The sequence below is a fragment of the Otolemur garnettii genome, unplaced genomic scaffold, assembly GCF_000181295.1.
Source record: "Otolemur garnettii isolate 467f Iridium unplaced genomic scaffold, OtoGar3 scaffold00038, whole genome shotgun sequence".
Taxonomy (NCBI): domain Eukaryota; kingdom Metazoa; phylum Chordata; class Mammalia; order Primates; family Galagidae; genus Otolemur; species Otolemur garnettii.
The window spans coordinates 1279984-1290393 of NW_003852433.1; positions in this window are offsets into that span (position 1 = coordinate 1279984).

The window sequence follows — 10410 nt, forward strand, 5'->3', positions numbered from 1 at the left end:
TGCTCCTAGTCTAACACCCCTTCCTTCCGTCCTCCCACCTTCCTATGCCCCTTCCCTTCCTTCCCCTTCTTCAGTGCTCACTGGGTGTGTAATGTGTGTTAGGCATTGTAGGAAATGTGAAGATGAACAGTGTGCTCCTAGTCTAACACCCTTCCTTCCGTCCTCCCACCTTCCTCCTCTTCTCTCTTTCCCCTTCCCTCTCTGATGAATTCAACAAATAATTATTGGATTTCTTAGATACAGAAGACACTGTTGTAGGTGGTAGGAGATATAACAGGGAACAAAATAAATAAAGTTTATCTACTTTCACTTCCCACTCTTAACTCAGCCCTAAGAGAATGCAGGATAGGACACGACTCAGCACCCAGGCCAACACTGTAGGGGGATCTGGAGGTTCCCAGGCAGTTTCCAAATATCCTGGCCATTCTGCACTTGGGACACATGTGGCCAGTGAAAGGTGACATTGCGCGGGTGTGGGTGATCTTGTAGAGACAGGCAGTGAGCAAGGAAGCAAATCATCAAGATTTCAACAAGGTCTTTGAAGGGAACAAGATAGAAAGTGATAAGGGTGATCCTGGAGGTGAGCTGAGACCTGAAGGACCACATGGAGCAAACGTGTGGAAGGAGAACAGTTCTGGACAGAGAGCGCAGCATGTGCAAAGGCCCTGGGGTGCAGGATGAATTCAAAAGGTTTTAAAAGGCAAGATTAAAAAGTGTGTGTGGCCATATTACAGTGAAGAAGGAAAAAAACAGTAAGAGATGTGCTGGAGACGAAGGTCCAAGGCCAGAACCCAAAATGCTTTGTAGCCCATTAAAAGGAGCTTTGCTTTTATTCTCAGTGTGAGGGGAATCCGCTGGTAGGTTTTAAGCAAAGAGGTCCTGTGATTTATGTCTTAAAAGAACCACCAAGCCCTGATGGGCTTTTTTTTTTCAATTTAAAGCATAAAATCAAGTCATTCAATCATGTCTGAGGGCTCCTCTGTTATAAATCTTAACTGGGATCCATTTTGGATGTCTAGTGGGAAATCTGCAGTGCCTGGCGTCCAGCCTGCATAGGAAGAGTCCCGACTGCCTCACTAATGGTGGGGACCATCAGCGGCCATTTGCTATAACTGCAATGCCAGTGCTCTCTGGAAGAGTGTAATGGGCTAGGTGAGGTTCAGGTGACTCATGCTTAACCTAAGTATACTAAACAAAGCCATGAAACCCAGTTAGAAGATTCCCTTGGGACTCTGGACTCTAATCAGCCAGCTTTGGGGGTAGGAATGGTCATAATTCACCTCCATGGTCCTCACCTCTGATTTAAGAAACGGATGTGGGCATAAGAATCCAGATAGGATCAGCTTCATTATCAGTGATAAGAGGCCACAGAGCACAGCTGGGCACCTACACTGTGTCCTCCCCAGGTGACTTCGATTTGGGTACCCAGCCACACAAGTAGAGAAGCCTGAAACGAGGGCGAGAGAGAGAGATTGATTGAAGATTGATTGATTCTCTAATGCCAACTTTTCCATCCAGTGGTCCTGCCCTAGGAAATTCACAGTGGATACCAGCAACTTCCTAATACCTCCAGTCAGACAATCCCTCCTTTCCCTGGGGGAGGGAGAACAGAAGAGAAGTGCTGTTTCTTGAGGACTCCGTGCAAGAGGAAGCAGACTTTCCCACTTCTCATGGAAATATGAGAGCAGGCAGACACCCGAGAAAGACTGGGGTTGGTTCTCTGCCCTCCTCTGAAATTGAGGTGACAAAGGGAGTTAATTATTATTTTTTAATTATTGCAATAAAAATAGCACAGACCTGATGCAATCGTCAAAGTGTATAAAATGATGCACAATAAAAAGTGATTCTATCTCCCACCCCAAACGTCAGTCCCACCCTGCTGAGGCAACCCCCATCATCTGGTTCAAGTGCACCCTCGCACGCACATGAGAGTGAGCAACACTCCATGCTCCTTGTTTTCCACCACACTGAACTGTGGTGGCTATTCTTTTCAACTTGTTACATAGTTTATGAACAAGTAATTTCCTTTCTATACACACATATGTACATATATACACACGCACACATATGTGTATACACTACACATACACATAGGTACACCTAGATACAATAGGAAAAATTTCCGTTCCACCTTTACTCTCCATCACCCTGTTTCCAGTGCCCCGTGTCCCCTATAACCAGTGTAGCTTCTTCTGTACTCTTGATGCCATAGGAGCAAATGCAAATATCCATGGCCTTATTTCCTCTTTCCTCAATTCACACAAAAGGTAGCAACTCCACACACTATTCTTCACTTTTTTTGATTGCTAGTAGCAATCAGCAGCCAGACTGTTCATATAGTGTGAAGACATCATTCCTGTACTGCACCCTACCCTCCCACCCCTCCCTGCCTCACCCCTGCAGACAAAGCCTGGTCATTACAGTTCAATTCTGAGTTACTCATCTTCCCTGCAGCTGTAGTGACATACAGCTGGACCCAGGTGAAGCCTGGTATTCAGAAAATGCATTTTTTTAATTCATCTATTTTTAATAGGTAAATAAAATTGTATATATTTATCATATACAGTATGATGTTTTGAAATATTTATACCTTGCTAAGTGACTAAATCAAGCTAATTAGCATATATATTATCTCACATACTTATTTTTTGTGATAAGAACACTTATAATCTAGTCTCTTAGCAATATTTAAGAATATGAGACATTGCTACTAACTACAGTCGCTATATTATTGTGCAGTAGGTCTGCAGGAGAACTCTCTCTCAGGAGAACTTATTTCTCCTGAGCTGTGGCTTGAATATCTGTACCCTATTGTGCAGTAGGTCTGCAGGAGAACTCTCTCTCAGGAGAACTTATTTCTCCTGAGCTGTGGCTTGAATATCTGTACCCTCTAAAACTCATGTTGAACTTTAATCCCCAATGTGGCAGTATTGGTCGGGGGGGCTTTAAGAGGCAATCGGATCTCAAGGGCCCTGCCCTCATGATTGGCCTTATCCATTTGTGAATTGATGGATTAATGGAGTAATGGCTTATATGGGGGTGGAACTGGCGGCTTTATAGAAGAGGAAGAGAGAGACCTAAGCATGTTAACAAACTCAGCCCTCTCACCATGTGACACCCTGCACTATCTCAGGACTCTGCGGAGTCCCTACTAGGACAAGTCCTCACCAGGACTTCAAGTAATGCCCTTGAACTTCCCAGCCTCCAGAATTAATTGTCAGAATTAACCTTCTTTCCTCTATAAAGTATCTAGGTTCAGATGTTCTGCTACAAACAAAAGAAGACAAAGTGAAGAATTCTAACTGGAATTTTGGGTCCTTTGGCCTCACTCTTTCCCTCCCCAACTCCCTAGTAATGCCATTCTACTCTCTCCTTCAATGAATCCAGCTTATGTAGATTCAGCTTTTTCAGATTCAACTTTTGAGACTGCATCTTGCTTCCTAGCATAACAGACACTTTCACCGCTTCTCTTCAGTCCATAGTAAGTTTCATCATTCCCCTCCTCGCTCAGATTCACGTCATTCCACCTGGACAGTCTGTACCTGATTTGACCTTATCGATGGATACTTAATTTGTCTTCTGCACTACAACCAGCACTGCATTGCTTAAACTTGTGTACACATCATTTCGCACATGAGTAAACATCTCTCTCCAGGGTAAATTCCCAGAAATGGACTTCTGAGTCGAGGGGGAGAGGTACTTATAATTTTGAAAGTTCTTGCCGTGTTATTCTCTGTGGTATTCACCAATGACTTCACTTCATTTCTTTCGTATTTGCTGAAACCTTGCAAATATTCCATCCTATGTTTCTACAATCATTTAAGTGGTCCCTTACTGATAGGTGTATAAGTTGCTTCTAGATTTTTGCCAATATAAACAATACTTTGCACCACACTAGTGGGTATCAGTGATCACAAATGTCTCTGTGCTTTGGAACATGACCAGGCAGCCCACTTACCTAGAAATCTATTGCTGTTTGAATGAAGCTTCTTTGGCTCTCCGGCCACTGAACCCACACTCTCCTCCTCATCTGCTCTGTTACATAAAATCTGGCTGAGATGGGGTGGACTTGAAAAGCACCCTAGAATGGGTCCTTGGCTGCTTTTGAGCAAAAGTGTTGGGAAGGGCACATTTATTTTTATTTTTATTTTTATTTTTAATTAAATCATAAACACATAGATCTTGTATGCATTACTGCGTTTATGGGGTACAATGTGCTGATTTCAGATGGAATTAGGAGCACTTACATCACACTGGTTAGTACATACCTCTTCTCATTTACTTAGTTATTGTGTTAAGACATTTATACTCTATACTAATAGATCTGACATATACCCTTGCATTATGCACCAAAGGCGTGATCCCACCATTCAGGGGAGGGTACATTTTAAAAGCACGTCCTGCCTGTATCCACCTGCCCCAGATTCTAATTTAGATGATCTAGTTAAAATCACCAGACGTGAAGTATTGGCTTCAATGCTGAAAAACAGCAGCACTCTTGAGTGGTGGGGTAAATAGGTTTGGATTATTCTGGAAGGTGATTCTTCCATGTCAATCAAAATGTTAAATACGTACATCTTTTGGCTGAGCAATGCAACTTCCAGAGCACTCGCCTGAAGACATTACCTGACCACATTCACTAAAGATAATGCATTAATTCAAGTGTTATTTGCAGGGAGGGGAATGACAACAACCCAAATAATAATTGATAGGAGACTGACAGCCACCAAAGAGTAAATGATAGGAGACCGATTCAATCACGTCTATGTCTATACTGTAATGTAGCCATTTAAAACAGAAAGCAGTGATTATGTGAGTCACATGGAAAGCTCCTCAGGAGGGAGTGTAAGTAAAACGTCAGTGATGGGATGCTATACAGCAGTGAAAATGAACCCACAGCACTACAGGTGTCAGGGTGGATTAATCCATAAGGTGTTGAGCAAGGGAAAAAAAGAAAGAAAAAGCAACAGTTTTCAGGATAATTCATATGGCATGATGGCATTTATACGAAGTTTTAAAACATGCCACGCAAGGCTGTGTGTTGCTTAGAGATTTTGATACCTGTAGTAAAATAACATGCACAATAAATAATAATAAAATAATAAAAGTTCCCATAGTCAGTGAGAACACTAAATGCCAAATTCAGGGCAATCGTTCTTCTGGGGGAGATGAAAACGATGGAGGAGGAAGAAACAGGGGCTTCGGCTGCCTTGGGGTGCTCTGTTTCTCAGGATGGAGGTGTACGTACGTGAATATTTATTGCCTTAGTCTCTAACTCTTTTTGAATGACTGAAATATTTCAAAATACGTTACTTTGTAAGTGACAGAACAATCTATGCTATGTGGTAACTCGGCAAATGCTCAGATAGACAGAAAGTGACAGCGCTGCTGGTGAGGGCTGACAGGCTGCCGTGGGAGCTCTGTTTTACAGGCGAGCTTTCATTCTACTCTCTAAGGGCCCGAAAAGATAAATAAAGCTGGTGTAAACCTCCCTACCGACGAGAACAGTGAGCTGCAGAGAGGGGGAGTGACCGTAGGGTCTCACCGGCACGTAGCAGTGGACGGAGTCTAGAACAGTAACGATTCTGCCTCCCAGACCCACCCTCCTGGGTACTAGTGCATTTTTTAAAATAAAAATACTTTTTCTGGTTTTCGCATCAATACATTTTTGTACAGATTAAAGACCCTATTAGCACTGATTCCCATTACAAGGCAAGCTTGGTGAATTGGAGTGAGGGGTTTACTTTTGATTTTCTGCCTTTTAGGTACTCTTATGGTTTTTGAACAAACTTTCTTCAGGAAAAAAATATTTTAAGATGAGGGGAAGAGGAAAGAGCACAGGAAGCAATGTCGGACAGTGTGTAACTCCACCCCAACTTGCTCCATGATTTTGGACAAGTCATTTGCCCTCTCTAAGCGTTGACATTTTTTTTTTCTTTTTCACTTATAAAATGGGAAAAACAGGGGTGGCACAGGTGGCTCAGTGAGTAGGGCACCTGCCCTATATTCTAAGGGTGGCAGGTTCAAACCCAGCCCCAGCCAAACTGCAACAACAACAACAAAAAGCCGGGCACTGTGGTGGGCACCTGTGTCCCAGCTACTCGGGAGGCTGAGGCAAGAGAATCTCCCAAGCCCAAGAGCTGGAGGTTGCTGTGAGCTGTGATGCCTACCGAGGGCAACAAAGTGAGACTCTGTCTCTAAAAAATAAATAAATAAATGAATAAAAGGGGAAAAACAAAATGCCACTTCCAGTATGGTTTGTAGGTTAGAATGAGATCACAAGTGGGCACGTACTTTGTGGGGTATAACTCGCCATTTAATACAGGTGTTCTTAGCAGGGGTATCAGGCAGAGGCTGCAACTGAATCAGTACATGCAACTCCTGCTGTCCCCAAACCCACCCCCACCAAGGCCCTTAATCCAAGAAAGTCTTCTCAAAGTCCAGATGGGATCAGTCCTGTGGATCTAGCCAAGCTTTCTCATTCCCACAGGACCAGGTGAGCTATGTAAGCTGCGTCTTCTTTCATTATAACAAGCTGGAGCTGTCTGTCAGCTGTGGCGATTTGCTCTCCAGGGCAGACTGCTAGGTGCCAGCACCTGTTTCTGTCCCAGGGACTGGCATGTGGTAGGTGCAGAATGAATGGGTGATTAGATGGATAAATGGATGGATGGATGGATGGATAGATGAATGGATAGATGAAGCAATGATCAAATGTGAATGGGACAAGGAAATCCAGCCCTCACTCAATTTAACTTCCTTTATCTACAAAGCAGGAATTATGCTAAGACCTTCTCCAACCCTAAAATTCAATGATACAAGCAAAATGAAGCTGATCAGCTCTGGGAATAGGGAGTGATATTGGTTTAGTTCTGAGGGCAGTGCCAGTTAACCCTGGTTTTGTTCACTGTGACTAACCCAGTGGTCCTTAATCAAGGCAACTTTGCTACCCAGGGAACATCTGACAATGTCTGGAATTATTTTGGTGAGTTTGTCAGGGAAAAGTTTGCTCCTGGCATCTATTGGGAAGAATCCAGAGATGCCGCACTGCATCCCACAATGAACAAGGCAAGCCCTTGCCCCCAGCAAAAAGGACCCAGCCCAAGTGTAGGTGGCATAGAATTGACTGACAGTCTTCAAGATGGTCCAGATGTGTTTTTCATTTTGTTTGATATGCTGTAGTATGTTTTTAAGCGTCAAATGGCTTTGATGGTGGTAGTGGTGGTGGTGTTTTGAAACAAAGTCTCATTCCACCACCCAGGCTAGAGTTCCATGGCCTCAGCCTAGCTCACAGTAACCTCAAACTCCTGGGTTCAAGAGATTCTTCTGCCTCAGCCTCCCAAGTAGCTGGGTCTACAGGCACCAGCCACAATCCCTAGCTAATTTTTTTCTGTTTTTAGTAAAGACAGAGTGTCTCTCTTGCTTAGGCTGGTTTCAAACTCCTGAGCTCAAGTGATCCTCTTGCCTCAGCCTCCCAGAGAGTGAGCATTACAGGTGTGAGCCACCGCGCCCAGCCCAAACAGCCTTGTTTTGTTACTGCCACTGATGTGTAACCATGGGCAGCCATTTCTTCTTTCTGGACTCCAAGCTCTTTACCTGGGCAGTTTGTAACCATAACCTCTAGGAACCTTCTGATATTTAAGATGTGATATTTAGGCTGGCATGGTGGCTCATGCCTATAATTCTAGCACTCTGGGAGGCTGAAGTGAGATGATCGCTCAAGTTCGGGAGTTCAAGACCAGCCTGAGCATGAGATGCCATCTCTACCTAAACAAACAAAAACAAAAAAATAGCTGAGCATGGTGACAGGCAGCTATAGTCCCAGATACTCAAGAGGCTAAGGCAGGAGGATTGCTTGAGCCCCAGAATTTGATGTTGCTGTGAGCTATGATGTCTCCAAACAAAAAAAAAGTGATATCTGCTTTTTACTTTTGTTCTTGTTGGGGTCAAACAAGCCAACAGAGGCAGACTGTGTAAGCCCTTATTGTGGAGTCCTCCTGTGGAGTCTGAAAGTCTAGGAAATAACCATTGGATTGGATGTTAATAATGATGATGTGTAAGAATAGTGACTGATATTTTTGTAGCACCTTTACCAAAAATACAGCCATTTGATTCCCCTGCCACTCCTTCCTGACTACAAAAGTAGTCATTGTAGACAGTCCTATGAGGGGAAAATTACCAACATCCCTACCAGGAAAATGCACTCCAAGGCAGCCCGGTGACTCAGCCCAGGAAATGCTTCCAGGTCACAAATGTGTCCCCGCCTTCCCTAGACCTCTCAACCACGAGGCGCTGGAGCCAGCATCTAACCTCAGCCCTTTTCATAAATGTTTCCTTTTTCATTCAAAGAAGTATTAAATGCTTATGAAACATATTTTTTAAATGCCCAAAAGTGGAAGGAAGGAAGAAAAAAACATCACCAAACATCATCCAACACCTGTAGCCCCCCAGGGCCACCATCCTCAGGCCGTTCTTCAATTCAAAACATGGCTCTCCACGTAGCAATTTGTTTTACTTGGTTGTTTCCGGTTGTTCTCGTACACACCATAGAATTTTATGTCTTGCTCTTTTCACTGAGCATTATAGCAGAATCAGTCCCCAGCTCTCTTTCACTCACTCACGACTGCAGGGTGACATGCTGTTGCTTGCCATTCTGTGCCTTTCCCAGCCCTTCTGCTGCTGCTGGGCATTTGAGATAACAAACCCTCAGCTCAGAACTTGTGCTTTTTACACTTTAGTGGGGCACCTGCCAGTCTAATCTCCATCATGCTGTCAAAGCTAGAAAAAAGGGGTGGAGAGAGAAAGAGAAAGAGAGAGGTGCTGCCTCCCCAACTCAGATAGCAGAGCTAATCCCAGGTGACTTCTGCGTGACTGGGCCCTGGCCCTACAGACATAGCAAACATCAGTATGCATTTAATTAAAGCTTCGCCTCTTCTGTTTGACTCTGTATTTGGTTACCAGTGTGTGTCTGTTTTCCCAGCTCCTTGAGGGCAAGGGCCTTATCTTTGAGTGTTGACTCTCTTGTGCTGAGTGTCAACCAGAGGAGAAAGTCAGCACCCAACACTTCCATTGATTGATTGACCAAATTTGAGTAGGGCACTGAAAGTGCATGATAAAGGAAGACTCAGCCAAATGTGACTGCCATGATTGAAATTTTTATGTGCTCTGAGAAAAAGGAGTTTATTTAACTCAACAGTCAGTGAAGTACCCAGGAAAATCAGCCTACTAGAGCAAGTTGCGAAGTTGCTGGATCTCCAGTGAGCTAGAATCCCATTCCAACTCATTCTCGGGGGGGGGATTTGGTTTGCGTGGCACTCACCTGAACAGCATCCTGGTTGGGAATGCAGCCTTCAGACTACATGTGCTGCGGGCCATGGATGCACATTCCCCTGTGTTGAACTTGACCTTAAGGCCTTAAGTTTGGAGCCAACCAGCAAGATCCCAGCTTATATATGGTCTGAGGAAGAAGGGACCATGGGGACAAGGAGAGGAATTTATCTGGTGGACACAAAACTCTGTTTGACAGTCAGGTTCTTGGCAGGAAATGGATGACTCTGAACGCGCTAGATTCACTTCCTAAAGAGCTCTGTAGCTGTTGCGGTTAGCACCCTCTAGCCCGGGGGCCCAGAGTCTGGAAGCAGGAGCTATGGAGAAAAGCCAATTGGAGGATCCATTTTCTTGTATTTCCTTCCACTTTTGTTAGCTGAATTCCAGTCTTGGAGGGCTAGGTTCACTGGTGAGGTCACAGGTCTTGGAAAGAGTCACAATATCGCCCCCTGCTACACAAACCCACAGCCTATTCCCTGCCTCCTGCAACCTCAGGCATCTAGAAGACAAATGAATGGGGCATATGTAGAAAGACAGGCCAGGCGAGGTCACATGTTACCAAACATCCTGGAGAACCCTGATAGTAAAGTCACCAAAGGGGCTTTTCAATCTTCAGCTTCCCAAGACCAGCCCAGCAGAAACCCAAACAAAATGAGGATGGGGAAGAGACCGCTTAAGCTAAAGAGGAGAATGCCAAGTGACAGCAATGCCACCTGTTTCTTAAGAGAACTAGGAGCATGCTCTTTGGAGTCGGAAAAACCTATATTTGAAACTCAGCTTTGCTGTATGGCCTTGAAAAGTTACTTCATGTTCCAAAGGCTCAGTTCGCTCATCCATAAAACAGAAATAATAATTTCTACCTAATAAGAGTGAGAAAAAACTAAATGAAGTAACGAATGCAAAGAACCTATTCAGCACTCAATAAAGCACTCAAAAATGAAAGGTGATGAACATCACTATTATTAAGGCCAAGGTGTATTGATGGACTTTCCATCACTTCATTCTGTGCCGGCAATCCTTGATTCTGTAATTGTGAGTTCTCTCTCCTCTCCTCTCCTCTCCTCTCCTCTCCTCTCCTCTCCTCTC